This window comes from Coregonus clupeaformis, chromosome 10 (genome assembly GCF_020615455.1).
Source record: "Coregonus clupeaformis isolate EN_2021a chromosome 10, ASM2061545v1, whole genome shotgun sequence".
NCBI lineage: Eukaryota > Metazoa > Chordata > Actinopteri > Salmoniformes > Salmonidae > Coregonus > Coregonus clupeaformis.
The window spans coordinates 21,396,765-21,413,110 of NC_059201.1; the positions used below are offsets into that span (position 1 = coordinate 21,396,765).

Genomic DNA, 16,346 nt, shown 5'->3' on the forward strand with positions numbered 1-16,346 from the left:
TTCATTCTTTCCTTTACACGGATCAGTCGTCCTGGTCCCTTTGCAGAAAAACAGCCCCAAAGCATGATGTTTCCACCCCCATGCTTCACAGTAGGTATGGTGTTCTTTGGATGCAACTCAGCATTCTTTGTCCTCCAAACACGACAAGTTGAGTTTTTACCAAAAAGTTATATTTTGGTTCCATCTGACCATATGACATTCTCCCAATCCTCTTCTGGATCATCCAAATGCACTCTAGCAAACTTCAGACGGGCCTGAACATGTACTGGCTTAAGCAGGGGGACACGTCTGGCACTGCAGGATTTGAGTCTCTGGCGGCGTAGTGTGTTACTGATGGTAGGCTTTGTTACTTTGGTCCCAGCTCTCTGCAGGTCATTCACTAGGCCCCCCCGTGTGTTTCTGGGATTTTTGCTCCACATCGAGGGAGATTATCAGTGGTCTTGTATGTCTTCCATTTCCTAATAATTGCTCCCACAGTTGATTTCTTCAAACCAAGCTGCTTACCTATTGCAGATTCGGTCTTCCCAGCCTGGTGCAGGTCTACAATTTTGTTTCTGGTGTCCTTTGACAGCTCTTTGGTCTTGGCCATAGTGGAGTTTGGAGTGTGACTGTTTGAGGTTGTGGACAGGTGTCTTTTATACTGATAACAAGTTCAAACAGGTGCCATTCATACAGGTAACGAGTGGAGGACAGAGGAGCCTCTTAAAGAAGAAGTTACAGGTCTGTGAGAGCCAGAAATCTTGCTTGTTTGTAGGTGACCAAATACTTATTTTCCACCATAATTTGCAAATAAATTCATTAAAAATCCTACAATGTGATTTTCTGGATTTTTTTCTCTCAATTTGTCTGTCATAGTTGACGTGTACCTATGATGAAAGTTACAGGCCTCTCTCATCTTTTTAAGTGGGAGAACTTGCACAATTGGTGGCTGACTAAATACTTTTTTCCCCCACTGTACATGAAGGCAGGGTAAAGTCACTAGGCATCAGGATAGATAATAAGAGTAAACTAAAGAACAGAGCAGCAGCAGCAAATTATGAGTGTAAAAGTGTGGGTGTGTTAATGTAGTGTGTATATAAAGTCTAGTGAGTGTGCATAGGGTCAGTGCAGATAGTTTGGGTACCATTAAGTTACTATTTAGCAGTCTGGCTATTTAGCAGTCTTACACTTGGGGGTAGACATTTTTTTTTGTTGTTGACATTTTAGTAATTTAGCAGACGCTCTTATCCAGAGCGACTTACAGTTAGCACATACATTATTTTTTATCGAACCCACAACCCTGGCGTTGCAAACGCCATGCTCTACCAACTGAGCTACATCCCCTGCCGGCCATTCCCTCCCCTACCCTGGACGACGCTGGGCCAATTGTGCGCCGCCCCATGGGTCTCCCGGTCGCGGCCGGCTACGACAGAGCCTGGATTCGAACCAGGATCTCTAGTGGCACAGCGATGCAGTGCCTTAGACCACTGCGCCACTCGGGAGAAGCTGTCTCGGAGCATGTTCTGGTACCGTTTGCCGGATGATAGCAGAGTGACCAGTCTATGGCTTGGGTGGCTGGAGTCTTTGGCAACTTTTCGAGCCTTCCTCTGACACCGCCTGAAATAGAGTTCCTGGATGGCAGGGAGCTCAGCCCTAGTGATGTACAGGGCTGTCCGCACCACCCTCTGTAGTGCTTTGCGGTCAAGGGCGGTGCATTTGCCATACCAAGGGTAATACAGCCAGTCAATATGCTCTCGATGGTGCAGCTGTAAAACCTTCTGAGGATCCAAGGGCCATACCAAATATGTTCAGCCTCCTGAGGGGGAAGAGGCGCTACTTCTGTGTGTGTGATGACTAGGGCTGACCCCGACTAAAAATAATCTTGGTCAACAGAGTGTCGTCTGTTCTATCAACCAATCGATTGGTCAACATTTTGAAACATATTTTTCCATACACTACAGGTCAAAAGTTTTAGAACACCTACTCATTCAAGGGTTTTTCTTAATTTTTACTATTTTCTACATTGTAGAATAATAGTGAAGACATCAACTAAGAAATAACACATATGGAATCATGTAGTAAGCAAAAAAGTGTTAAACAAATCAAAATATGTTATATTTTAGATTCTTCAAATAGCCACCCTTTGCCTTGATGACAGCTTTGCACACTCTTGGCATTCTCTCAACCAGCTTCACCTGGAATGCTTTTCCAACAGTCTTGAAGGAGTTCCTACATATGCTGAGCACTTGTTGGCTGCTTTTCCTTCACTCTGCCATTCGACTCATCCCAAACCATCTCAATTGGGTTTAGGTCGGGGGGTTGTGGAGGCCAGGTCATCTGATGCAGCACTCCATCACTCTCCGTCTTGGTAAAATAGCCCTTACACAGCCTGGAGGTGTGTTGGGTCATTGTCCTGTTGAAAAACAAATGATAGTCCCACTAAGCCCAAACCAGATGGGATGGCGTATCGCTGCAGAATGCTGTGGTAGCCATGCTGGTTAAGTGTGCCTTGAATTCTAAATAAATCACAGACTGTTTCACCAGCAAAACATCCCCACACTATAACACCTCCTCATCCATGCTTTACGGTGGGAACTACACATGCGGAGATCTCACAAAATCTCAAAATGTCTCACAAAGACACAGCGGTTTCCACCAGTCTAATGTCCATTGCTCGTGTTTCTTGGACCAAGCAGGTCTCTTCTTCTTATTCGTGTCCTTTAGTAGTGGTTTCTTTGCAGCAATTCGACCATGAAGGCCTGAATCACACAGTCCCCTCTGAACAGTTGATGTTGAGATGTGTCTGTTACTTGAACTCTGAAGCATTTATTTGGGCTGCAATTTCTGAGGCTGGTAACTCTAATGAACTTATCCTCTGCAGCAGAGGTAACTCTGGGTCTTCCATTCCTGTGGCGGTTCTCATGAGAGCGAGTTTTATCATAGCGCTTGATGGTTTTTGCGACTGCACTTGAAGAAACTTTCAAAGTTCTTGAAGTTTTCCGTATTGACTGACCTTCATGTCTTAAAGTAATGATGGACTGTAATTTCTCTTGCTTATTTGAGCTGTTCTTGCTATAATATGGACTTGGTCTTTTACCAATTAGGGCTATCTTCTGTAAACCCCCCCTACCTTGTCACAACACAACTGATTGGCTCAAACACATTAAGAAGGAAAGAAATTCCACAAATTAACTTTTAACAAGGCACACCTGTTAATTGAAATGCATTCCAGGTGACTATCTCATGAATCTGGTTGAGAGAATGCCAAGAGTGTGCAAAGCTGTCATCAAGGCAAAGGGTGGCTATTTAAAGAATCTAAAATATAACATATTTTGATTTGTTTAACACTTTTTTGCTTACTACATGATTCCATATGTGTTATTGCATAGTTTTGATGTCTTCACTATTATTCTACAATGTAAAAAAATAGTAAAAGTAAAGAAAAACCCTTGAATGAGTAGGTGTGTCAACTTTTGACTGGTAGTGTATGTGATCGTATACAAATGTAATCAAGGTTTGAAATTAATGTTTTAGTCAAATATTATATCTGTTTGGGCTTCATGCAGTCAACAAATTATTTGTATTTATGTTCCGGCCCCCTGACCATTCACTCAAGAAAGAATCGGCCTGCGGCTGAATCTAGTTGATGATCCCTGGTCTAGGGTGTCTGGGATGATGATGATGGTGGTGATGTGTGTCATGACCAGCCTTTCAAAGCACTTCATAATTACAGATGTGAGTGCTACAGGGCGGTAGTCATTTAGGCAGGTTAACTTGGAGCTCTTTGGAACAGGGACAATGGTGGTCAGCTTGAAACATGTTGGGATTACAGACTGGGACAAGGATATATTGAAAATGTCTGTGAAGACACCTGCCAGCTGGTCTGTGCATGCTTTGAGAACAGAAAATATATATAAAGATAACTTTATCCCATTACTCAATAGTATGAAAGCAGATCTAATTAAATGGAACAATCTTACCATAAATCTTCAGGTTGAATAAACCTCTTCAGAATGGCATGGCTCCCAAAGTTTTTATATTCATTCTCGGCAATACCAATTACCCCACCAAAAACAACTTTTCTTTGTTTTGATTTTTTTTCTCCCCCAATTTCGATCTTGTCTCATCAAACTGCGCTTCTTAACACCCGCCCGCTTAACCCGGAAGCATGCAGCACCAATGTGTCAGAGGAAACACCTTTCAACTGACGACCGAGGTCAGCCTGCAGGCGCCCGGCCCAAGTAAAGTCCCCCCCTGCCAAACCCTCCGCTGGGCCAATTGTGCGCCGCCCTATGGGACTCCCGATCACGGCCGGTTGTGACACAGCCTGGGATTGAAAGAGGTGTGTCCAAACGTTTGAATGGTACTGTGTGTATGTGTATGTATATATGTATGTATGTATGTATGTATGTATGTATGTGTATGTGTATATGTATGTATATATTAGGGGTGTAACGATTCGTTTTAACAACGATTCGATTTGTATCACGATTCGTGGTTGTCGATACGATTCAAGGACGATATTGGTTCATTTAGAACGATACGATCCGAAACGATTCAGTGACTTGAAATCGATTCAGTAACCTTTTAGCCAAAAATTCAACCAGTGTGACTGAAATAAATACCTGGATATTGGACAGTGCAGGTGAAGTTTCCTAGATTCCTGTTTCTTGTAAGGACCGCAATGGTGGCTTGATAATTTCTCGCTCGTCGGCTTCTCCTCTGTCGTCCGCCATGCTATGTTTTGTTGTCTTGGCGCCTTTGCGCTGCTGCTGGCGCGATGACGTCACGGATAGGCAGACTGAATCGAGTAATGTTTAAAGCCTTTATCATTAAAAGTGCTAAGAAAAAACATCCATATAAACAGGGGGTGCACATAACTTTTTCAGTGAGTTACTCAGGTGAGTACCAGCAGATGGTGTTTGGTACTCACCATATATGTAGCGTGGTCTTAATAAGTGCAGTCTTCTTCACTGTCCTCCTCAGTGCCGCCACCACTGTCCTCCTCAGTGCTGCCATCACTGTCCTCCTCAGTGCTGCCACCACTGTCCTCCTCAGTGCCGCCACCACTGTCCTCCTCAGTGCCACCACCACTGTCCTCCTCAGTGCTGCCATCACTGTCCTCCTCAGTGCTGCCACCACTGTCCTCCTCAGTGCCACCACCACTGTCCTCTGCTTCAGCTTCCTGCATGGTAGATGATGAAGATGCTGCAGATGCACCTCCCTGTCCTTGGTTGAGCCTCCGATTAGCTGTCTCCATCCACAGGTCAACAGCAGGCTTTGGGTCAAATGTCTCTGTGGTCTGCTTTACAGGTGAATGTGCATCAGTGCTGAGAGACGAGCATGTGACAGACAAGATCTGTACTTGGTTTTTATAATGTTGAGATGTGAGAATCCCCTCTCACAAGCTGCACTGCTTAAAGGCAGTGTAAGAGACAGCTTAACCACCTTGTTGATGTTGGAATAAGCATCTGGGTTACTTGTACTTACTATTTGGACCAAGTCATACACAGAAGAGGCTCCCAGGCGTTTTCCTGCCTGCTTTAAGCGCATCCATTCTGTCACAGTGGTATCTTTGTCAAGTTGCAAGGTGGCCTCATATTTCTTGAGAATGCTGCAAACTGTTGTGTTTCCAAAACTGTGGAGGTCTTGCATTTCCTGAGACCATGTTGAAGGATCAAATACTAAGAAATGATCACATGACTTGAGGGAGTCATATCTGATTTCAAACTCTTCAATTAACCCCCTGAGTATTGTCTCTGTCAGCATCAGCATTGGAAACAGTGTGTGCCCTATGGCTTTCACCATCAAGCAGAAGTGTGAACTGTCCAATGGCCACCATGAGTTCATCCTTACATTCTCCAATGGTCAGCTTTTCCTTCTGAAACCTAATGGATGTGGTGTTCAAAATATTGCAAATGTCAAGCATGTTTGACAGAAAGCACTGAAAACGCTCTGTGCAGATATGCTGCAAGTCACTGTTATCACTCGTAACCAGTTGCATTTTAATGGCTGGCAATAGTCTTGATATTTTTAACAGTGTTTCATGCCTCCATGCAGACCATCTGATATTATGAAACTTACCCAGTTTCACAAAGGAGATCCCATTTTCTTCACATAGCTTATTCAGTGCAGCAGTTTTTTTTGCTCCACCTTTTTGTAAATAAAACTGCAGCAGCTTGACCACAGAGCGATTAAATGTCTCACAGTAAGGAACGTTGCGATCAGCTGATTTAGCGCAATTCTCCAGTGTGTGTGCGGTGCACAGAATGTGCACAAGGGAGTCTCCAACCGCAGCAAGTTGCCGGAGTTTTGGCACAACGCCGTTGTAGATACCCACGTTGACAGCAGCAGTCTGTGCACACAGCGACCAACTTTGTTGTCCAGTCATCCAAGCCTGTGTCCTGGAAAAGTCTCACAAGTCCGTCTGTTATGGCCTGTGCGGTTCGGGTCAGCACCCAATTCAATCAGTCCAATAAAGTCCGAAGTAAACTCTCCGTTGCTGGACACAGACACACTGTAAACGATTTCCTGCTCAGTTTTTGTGATGTCCTCAGATCCATCAAAAAAGCAGCCCCCAAAATTCAGCAGACTGCAACTTGGCTCGTAACTCCCCGCTGATGGTGTGAGCGATGCTCTGCATGATCCGTGTGCCCTCTTCACGTGAATGATATGCACCTCCGACATTTACTTCTAGCCGCTTCAGTAAAGGAACATCCTCAGAATAGGAAGACATGGGACGTGCGTGTTTAGCTTTATGGAAGGCGAGGAGAAAAATATTAAACAGAGCTTGCCGCTGTTCTTCATTCAGCTTGTCTCGCCATCTGGCAAGTGGGCGACTGGACATTTATTCTCGGCTAGCTTGTTTAGCAATGGCTTGCGCTACATTCGTGTGCTCCTTGCTCTTTTCATGTTTGTCAAATAAAGGATGGTTGAAATTCTTTGAGCCTTTATAAAATGCACCTGTTTTGTCTGCTAGATGTGGATTTGAGTGGCAAATCTTGCACCACATTTCAGTGCGCTCATCGTTAGCTTCAAGCCACTGCACATCTTGGAGCCACTTTTCCAAAAAAAGTATTTTCTTCGGCTCTGGCTCCAGTTGGCGTTTCTTTGTAGGTGGCGAAACGCCAAAGAAGCTGCTTAATGTCTGTTGCTTTTTGGACATCCCTGACAGTAGTTGACAAGCAACATGTCATGTGTAAGGTTAGATGAGAAGATCGGTCAAGTACGCAAAGGCGCGTAGTAACACAAGTGGCATTACGCATTCCTGATTTTTGTCGCGCTTGCGTACCTGCGTACCAGTTATGTGCACCCCTGCATATAAAGTCTGACGTGCTTAAATCCAATGGGTTATTTCCTAGTATCGATACAATCGATTTATTACATTTTAAAACGATGTTAGATCGATATATGTTGTCCAAAAGGCCAACTCGCCGAGCACAGATCGATGTAGTTGGATCATAGAAATATAAATCGATACATCGATGTAGTAGATGGATCGTTACACCCCTAGTATATATATATATATATATATATATATATATATATATATATATATATATAATCATACAAAAAAAAGAATGCGCCCTGGTATTCCGTCTGGCCTGACTGCCTTGTGATTTTTAACCTGTTTAAAAGTTTTGCTCACATCGGCCACAGAGAGCGAGATCATTTACATCATTTAGCAGGCGCTCTTATCCAGAGCGACTTACATGAGCAATTGCTCAAGGGCACATCGATAGCTTTTTTACCTAGTTGTCTCTGTGATTCAAACCAGCAACCTTTCGGTTACTGGCCCAACTCTCTTACCCGCTAGGCTACCTGATCACACAGTCATCCGGAAAAATAGGGGCTTTCATGCAAGACCTAGTGTTATATTCCTTGAAGCGAGCATAAAAGGCGTTTAGCTCGTTTGGGAGTTCTGCATCGCTGGGCAACTCATGGCTGGGTTTCCTTTTTATAATCCGTTATCGTCTGCAAATCCTGCCACATACAGTGACCTGAAAGTATTGGGACAGTGACTCATTTTGTTATTGTTTTGTCTCTGTACTCCAGCACTTTGAAATAATACAATGACTATGAGGTTAAAGTGAAGACTGTCAGCTTTAATTTGAGGGTATTTTCATCCATATTGGGTGAACCTATAGAAATTACAGCACTTTTTGTTCATAGTCCCCCCATTTTAGGGGACCAAAAGTATTGGGACAAATTCACTTATGTGTATTAAAGTAGTCAAAAGTTGAGTATTTGGTCCCATATTCCTAGCACGCAATGATTCCATCAAGCTTGTGACTCTACAAACTTGTTGGATGCATTTGCTGTTTGTTTTGGTTGTGTTTCAGATCATTTTGTGCCCAATAGAAATGAATGGTAAATAATGTATTGTGTCATTTTAGAGTCACTTTAGAGTCGCTTTTATTGTAAATAAGAATAGAATATGTTTCTAAACACTTCTACATTGTGGATGCTACCATGATTACAAGACATGCTAACTTCTCACCATTACAATAACAGGGGAGGTTAGCATTTTTTGGGGGGTATGATACAGTATTTGTGTATCTAACTTTCTCACTCAGCATTTGGTCCCCATGTGGATAGTAAAACAAACTTGTGTGGGCGCGTGCATGTGTGTGGGCCCAGCCTCCTCTCTCCCTCGGCCATTGTCAGGAGCACAAGGCTTTCTTGGTCAGACTTCCCTCCCACACAGGAGCTTAGGGATTGGTCAACAGCAACCGGCATGCAGCTGCTCTAGCCAATCAGCAGGCTGCCTGCCCCAGCCCTGCCCTTGGCCCAAAATAACACTGTAAATACACTGCTGGCTTTATCAGGCTATTAAAGGTGCCCTAGTGTGTTTGCAAACAGGGCCTTGTTAGCACATATGAATGTGAGAACCATGCCTCCCAGTGTTTCAGTGAGCCTATGAGACGAGTGTTCAGTGTGGTTCTGTGTCTCCTCACACCCCTGAAACTGATGTGTTTGAATATATCCAGGGGGTTTGGATGGAAACCATAGGCTGGGGATGGAGAGACCCCAGCAGAGAGGTGAATATGAGTGGAAGAGGGAACACAGTGGGTGTGCTGGCCCTTTAAAGCACAACACGCTTCCCCTTAAAAAATGCCAAACCAAATCAGCCTGCTGAATCTCTCTCTCTCTTTATGTCTTTCTTTCTCTCTTTCTCAATCTCTCTGTTGTGGTTGTGTCACCCTGTGGCAGATCCTGATTGATTAGTCAAAGGCCACATTCTAAAACACACTGACCAACCAATCAATACGCTCGACACACAGCACTGTCCACAATGCTCCCCAGAGCCATACTGTGGTGTGAGATAGTTTGGCCATCACAATTTCAACCAATAAGCATTAGGATAAACAACTATATTATATAACTAGAAGACATAGCTTGATAATACTCAAGGGCAATATTGAACAATAACAGCCCAGAGAATTTGCAGAATTCTACATCCTGTTTGATTGATGTTCCCTGAAAATGTGTTGTATTGAAGATGTCATGACCTTTCGAGAATGAACCTATGTTCGTTTTTGTTTTGTCTTGATTTGTTTTGTCTGGTCGTTCCTTTGATTGATCACATGAACTGTGGTTTTTGTAAACATGAACCCTGTGACCCAGGCAATCACAGGGTCGCCGTGTGTGAGTCAGTTGTTATGCAACCTGGTTTCTGGTAAAGGGAACCTCACACTTCCTGTAAAATCACTACTACATGAAGAAGGGGCTTTTCTCCTCTGTAGAGGCCCTGAGAGGTTCAGCCTATCAGAGAGGTTAAAGGGGCAGAATGGGAAGTAGGTAGAAGCTGCCCTTAGCCACTGATACAGGGTCAGATGTTAATTAATCCCCCTAATGATTTAGGGTTGTGAGTAGGGTAATCTGATGAAGTTCCGGTCAAATACTACCTAGAATGCAGAATTGCACCAGCAGATGGGGCTAAACTCTTTTTTTGAACAGATGGGAGAGGAACTCCTACCTGTGTACAGGTGGAATGTGTGTGTGTGTGTGTGTGTGTGTGTGTGGGGGGGTTTAAAGGACACAGACTGACTGAATTTACTATCCACATATCACATACTTCTTTTGTTAGCTATCATTCAACCAGTATCAACCCCTTTGGACCAACATTTCCTTAAAATAAAAAAAATAAAAAAAATAATCACAAGGAAAAAAAAAAATCACAAGGACATGTTTTTAAAATTATTATTATTTAAATTAAAATCTTATGTGATTCAATTTGTTGTGGTTGGTCACCTATTGCATTTTTCTAAATGGTTTGGGCAAAGTTAGGTTCTGCCTCTGGACTCATGCCTTTAGGTCTCAGCAATGTCATTCCTTAGGCTGGTAGCTGATGGAAAATGCCCTCATTCATTTCCAGTTGGTCATTGTTAATAGTGGAGGGAGTTGTTGCTCACATGTTTGAACAGCACTCTGTCATGTAACAGACAACATGATGGTCTGCTACCATTCTGCTGAAGATACCAACCACTATAAACATGTAATACCTGCGTGTGTTATCAGAGAGCCTTATCGCTCAGAGAGCCTTATCGCTCAGAGAGCCTTATCGCTGTGGAAGTGTGTGTGTGTCAGTGGAGTCTGTGCGAGTTGAGGGCGTCAGGCCCCGACTCTCAATCAGACGGAGCTGCCCCCTCTTTCTTGGCATTTGCGTCTGTGTTTTTGTGTGTGTTTCAGCCTTGCTCACAGGGAAGTGGAATGGATTTCCCAGCTTGGGGGCGGAGTTCTGTGGGAGTTCCGTGTGTGTGTTTGACAGGGGGCGTCTGCTGAAGGGTTCCGGACACTGAGTCCCCCTTGTTCCTCCTTCGGACAGCGGCATTCTGGACACTCTGGCATTAATTTAGGAGGAGGAGAGGAAACGTAGTTGGTTTGAGGAGGAAGGCGCTGTGACTAACCCTGTCCCTGTGACTCTTTGAGTGGAGAGGCGCGGTGTCACGAGCAGAGACCACAGAGAGACTGTATAAGAGATCAACCCGGCTAGCATAGGACTCTGAGTGTGTGTGTGTGTGTGTGTGTGAACGGTGTGTAGTGATAGAGGTGCCTGGAATACAGTAACAGACCGTATGTTGACCTGAGGATTGTTGGATTGTCATTCTCCCTGGTAAGGATGTAGGATCACCTGTGTTGTGATCTTTCCCCTGTTATGCCGTTGTTTCCATCTGGCTGTGGGATTGTCTCTGTACGACTGGACTCTGGGATTTCCTCATGCTTTGGGTTGTGCTACTGACCGTATCAGCAATTTGCGACTGGACCGTGAGCAAGGAATGGGGTATAATTTGTCACTGGGAAAATAGGTTGTTTGAATACATGCTTTGTGTGGTGGATTGGTGAGTAGACTGGCTTCATTGAGTCACAGATATATCCTTGTATTATGGATAACTTGCCATGCATAATGGAACAATCATGTTTTTTTAAGATTGGAGCGAAATCTCAGTTATGCACATCCAAACTGTTACTGTTACTTGCGTCTTTCGTTGTCCTAGTCAGTGAGACATTTTTATTTTGAAGCCTAATGTTGTGTTCTGTAATTTATACCGAAATGGGTAGTGTCCACTGGCTACTGATACTGTTCCTGTATTAGGGCTATTATGTGTGTCTGTTGTATTTCCAAGTGAAATAGCATGGTGGGTCATTTCTATGGTAAATGCCTAAACCTACAGCTTTTCTCTCTCATACTGGCTTAGTGATAAGAATTCAAATGTGGAACCTTAAGGCCAGAGAGTCCACTCACCAGCTGGTCCCAGGTCTGAATCAGTCCCTGATTAGAGGGGCAGGATGAAAACCAGGAGTTCTGTGGACCTGAATGTGTATAGCCTTTGTTTATGATTTGTGGTTGATATGGATGTTTCCCTGGCCTGGTGTAACAGGAAGTTCTTGCCTCACTCCTGACCTTAGGAGTTGTGAAATCCAAGGCGATGAGGAAGGGAAACATTGTGATGTGGTTGTTTTGATGATGTAGCTCTTTTGTCTTTACCTAAGACTGATTTGGAAATGAAAAGAACTGCACCTCAGTGTAAAGTGTCTTTCTCGCTTCGTCTTTTCCACTGACATAAAGGATGTGGACAGGTGAAAGCAACATCCTGGTAACTTACTTACATACTTAGCTCCTCCTCTTTGCTCCTTGTAGAGCATAAGGCGGCAAAAGTCCTCCGCCTGCCCTCTGCTTTCTGATCAGTGCCAATGAAGGAAATTAAGCTACTTTGGACTCTTGAGATCTATCTTATTAAATAATGTGCTGAGCTCATGGTTTGGGGAGGGTGGGGTGGGATATGGGGGGTTATTTTTAGAGTTCTGTTGACTCCAAACTAACAGAACTGGAGATGAAGGGATGAATGTGTTATTGGTGTCTGTGTGTGTCATTTCTCCATCTGTCCATGTCTGCTAGTTCACTGAAATGGATTTCGAAACCTTACATATTAGGCCATCATTTATGAGCAGCTTCATAAATCACACCCTCCTCAGGGATATTTGTGGTTGTGATAAATGCTTTAGAGAACTATTGAAGCGATATGGAAACTCCTCATCACATCACGCACACACACCCACATGGTCCATTGCATCAATTGTTTTGGAAAGTCATTTCTATTACCGTATTGGTCCGAATATAAGACGGCCTTTTTTCCCCTCGAAATAGGTCCAAAAAAGTCGGGTCGTCTTATATTCGGGGTCTAGTATTCAGAGCGCAGTTTCTCTTCTTCGGCGCTCCCTTTAAATGTCAATACACATTCGCGGGCACAGATGGCGCCAAAAATTCGTTCCGGACGGAGGGAAGAGGCGTCCTTAACAACCAGCCCGTTACCGGTGTTTAAAGATGGAAAGACAGGCTGACCATTTAGAGACAAGTGGCTCAAAAGTGGGCCAGGTCAATAAACAACAGCGGAGGAGCTATGATGCCAATTTCAAAATAATGGTTGTCAATAAGGCAGAGTCATCTAACAACTGCCAAGCTGCCAAGACATTCGGGGTCACTGAGTGTAATGTAAGAAGATGGCGAGCAGAAAAACAACGTCTAAAAGATGCTAACAGTCAGCGAAAATCCTTCCGTGGTCCTCAAAGTGGTCGTTTCATTGAGGTTGACCGGAGGGTTTTTGAATATGTCAGGGAAAAAAGAAGTGAGGGAATGCCCATTACCAGAGCTGTCATCCAGGTTAAGGCCCTGGAAATCGCCAGAGAGCTCAACATCACTGGATTTAAAGCCAGCCTCGGCTGGTGTCGTAGGATGATGCGGCGTAATGGACTGTCACTTAGACGGAGAACGAGTTTGGCCCAACGCCTGCCGTCAGACTTCGGAGAGAAGTCTACTGTGTGAATGGATCCTGCATGCATGGGATGCTATTCCCTCACAGAGCATCATCGATGGCTTTAAAAAAATGTTGCATCTCAAATGCATTGGACGGCAGCGAGGACGACGTGCTTTGGGAGGAGCCGGTGGAAGCGGAGCAGCTGGGGAGCGATGACAGCGAGAGCGAACACAGCGGGGCAGAGGACGTGTGTGAGGGATAGAGAGACATCGGAGGAGAAGTTTGGCGAATTTTTGTTAAGTTTAGTTAAATGTGTGGCCTGTATTTTCTCTGTTATTTAAAAATGTTGCTTTATTATTGCTTGATATTAATTTTGAATCATACTGTACATAGTTTGCCTTTGTGTTTAATTCACTGTGTTTTTAATATTGTTATTTTAAAATAAAATGAAGTTCTTTGTTCGGCAAATCTAGTCTGCAAATCTGTTTTTCTAAATGTTTGTGTTGAAAAACGGGGGGTCGTCTTATAATCAGGGTCGTCTTATATTCGGACCAATACGGTATAAGCCTGAGCATGTGTGCTATCCACCTGTTACCTCACAGTGGCCTATGATGCCAGGCCACCTGACTAGAACAGTTACTTCTACTACTGTAATATCACCATGTACTACCTACTACTACTGTAATATCACCATGTACTACCTTCTACTACAGTAAAATCACCATGTACTACCTTCTACTACAGTAAAATCACCATGTACTACTGTACAACCTGGATGTGTACTGCTTTATCTAATTGGTTTCTCTCTCTCTCTGTCTGTAGTTTGCGGCCCACCCTCTCCAGGGTGTCCAGAGATGTAGAGAGCAGCGAGAGGAGCACAGCCCCATCTTTCCCAGCACCACTTTCTCACAAAGAGGTAACATTGTGTGTGTCACTGTGTTTGCTTCTCACTGTATGTTTATATCTCTGTGTGTTCCTGTGTGTTAGATACTGTATTCAGAGAGAAGGGGAGAAGCCAGGGCTCATTTACAAAAGGGATGCAATGTGAATGTGACTTCCCTGGTTAAATAATGGATAAAAAAAGAGAAGGCGAGAGATTGAGATGTTCCTGGTCAGGTCCTGTGGTATGAAGTGCTAGTCGTCAATGTTAAAGGAACTTGTGCCTGGGGTCACCTGGATTCACCTACTCCTGACTCCTAACCTGTCCCTGTAGAGAAGCAGGGAAACCCCTCAACTCTCTGCTCCCTCTCTGGACTCTCTGTGGTTGAGTCTTCTCAAACCACCTCTCCACTTACGGAGTGGATACAGGCCTACTCTGTCTGTGGTATCAGATGGTGGTAGGTGTGTGTCTAAAGTGTATTAGGTGTATCTGCTCTGAGGGTGAGTGGCAGCTACAGTGGGGAAAAAAAGTATTTAGTCAGCCACCAATTGTGCATGTTCTCCCACTTAAAAAGATGAGAGAGGCCTGTAATTTTCATCATAGGTACATGTCAACTATGACAGACAAAATGAGAGAAAAAATCCAGAAAATCACATTTGTAGGATTTTTAATGAATTGATTTGCACATTATGGTGGAAAATAAGTATTTGGTCAATAACTAAAGTTTCTCAATACTTTGTTATATACCCTTTGTTGACAATGACACAGGTCAAACGTTTTCTGTAAGTCTTTACAAGGTTTTCACACACTGTTGCTGGTATTTTGGCCCATTCCTCCATGCAGATCTCCTCTAGAGCAGTGATGTTTTGGGGCTGTCGCTGGGCAACACGGACTTTCAACTCCCTCCAAAGATTTTCTATGGGGTTGAGATCTGGAGACTGGCTAGGCCACTCCAGGACCTTGAAATGCTTCTTACGAAGCCACTCCTTCGTTGCCCGGGCGGTGTGTTTGGGATCATTGCCATGCTGAAAGACCCAGCCACGTTTCATCTTCAATGCCCTTGCTGATGGAAGGAGGTTTTCACTCAAAATCTCACGATACATGGCCCCATTCATTCTTTCCTTTACACAGATCAGTCGTCCTGGTCCCTTTGCAGAAAAACAGCCCCAAAGCATGATGTTTCCACCCCCATGCTTCACAGTAGGTATGGTGTTCTTTGGATGCAACTCAGCATTCTTTGTCCTCCAAACACGATCGAGTTGAGTTTTTACCAAAAAGTTATATTTTGGTTTCATCTGACCATATGACATTCTCCCAATCCTCTTCTGGATCATCCAAATGCACTCTAGCAAACTTCAGACGGGCCTGGACATGTACTGGCTTAAACAGGGGGACATGTCTGGCACTGCAGGATTTGAGTCCCTGGCGGCGTAGTGTGTTACTGATGGTAGGCTTTGTTACTTTGGTCCCAGCTCTCTGCAGGTCATTCACTAGGTCCCCCCGTGTGGTTTTGGGATTTTTGCTCACCGTTCTTGTGATCATTTTGACCCCACGGGGTGAGATCTTGCGTGGAGCCCCAGATCGAGGGAGATTATCAGTGGTCTTGTATGTCTTCCATTTCCTAATAATTGCTCCCACAGTTGATTTCTTCAAACCAAGCTGCTTACCTATTGCAGATTCAGTCTTCCCAGCCTGGTGCAGGTCTACAATTTTGTTTCTGGTGTCCTTTGACAGCTCTTTGGTCTTGGCCATAGTGGAGTTTGGAGTGTGACTGTTTGAGGTTGTGGACAGGTGTCTTTTATACTGATAACAAGTTCAAACAGGTGCCATTAATACAGGTAACGAGTGGAGGACAGAGGAGCCTCTTAAAGAAGTTACAGGTCTGTGAGAGCCAGAAATCTTGCTTGTTTGTAGGTGACCAAATACTTATTTTCCACCATAATTTGCAAATAAATTCATTAAAAATCCTACAATGTGATTTTCTGGATTTTTTTCCCTCAATTTGTCTGTCATAGTTGACGTGTACCTATGATGAAAATTACAGGCCTCTCTCATCTTTTTAAGTGGGAGAACTTGCACAATTGGTGGCTGACTAAATACTTTTTTCCCCCACTGTATATACCATACACTGTCTCTCACAGTAAAGGAGGGAACCACAGAGGAGGAGGTGGTGAGGTGTGTGTGTGTGTGTGTGTGTGTGTGTTTCTCACTACCTACAGCAGTGTCTTGTG

The 16,346-nt window shown here is 44.0% G+C and overlaps 1 protein-coding gene across 3 annotated transcripts in view; it reads left to right on the forward strand.

Annotated features, from left to right (window-relative positions):
• LOC121575344 (transcription factor EB) overlaps nt 1-16,346 on the forward strand; it is a 58,082-nt gene that overhangs the window by 14,193 nt on the left and 27,543 nt on the right. For 2 of the 3 annotated variants that reach the window (XM_045222888.1, XM_045222886.1), the window contains one exon: nt 14,058-14,151. The gene's annotated coding sequence lies outside the window, so the exon portion shown is untranslated. Of the gene's footprint in view, nt 1-10,800; nt 11,096-14,057; nt 14,152-16,346 lie in introns of those variants that run through there. The other variant, XM_045222887.1, reaches the window with a different exon arrangement.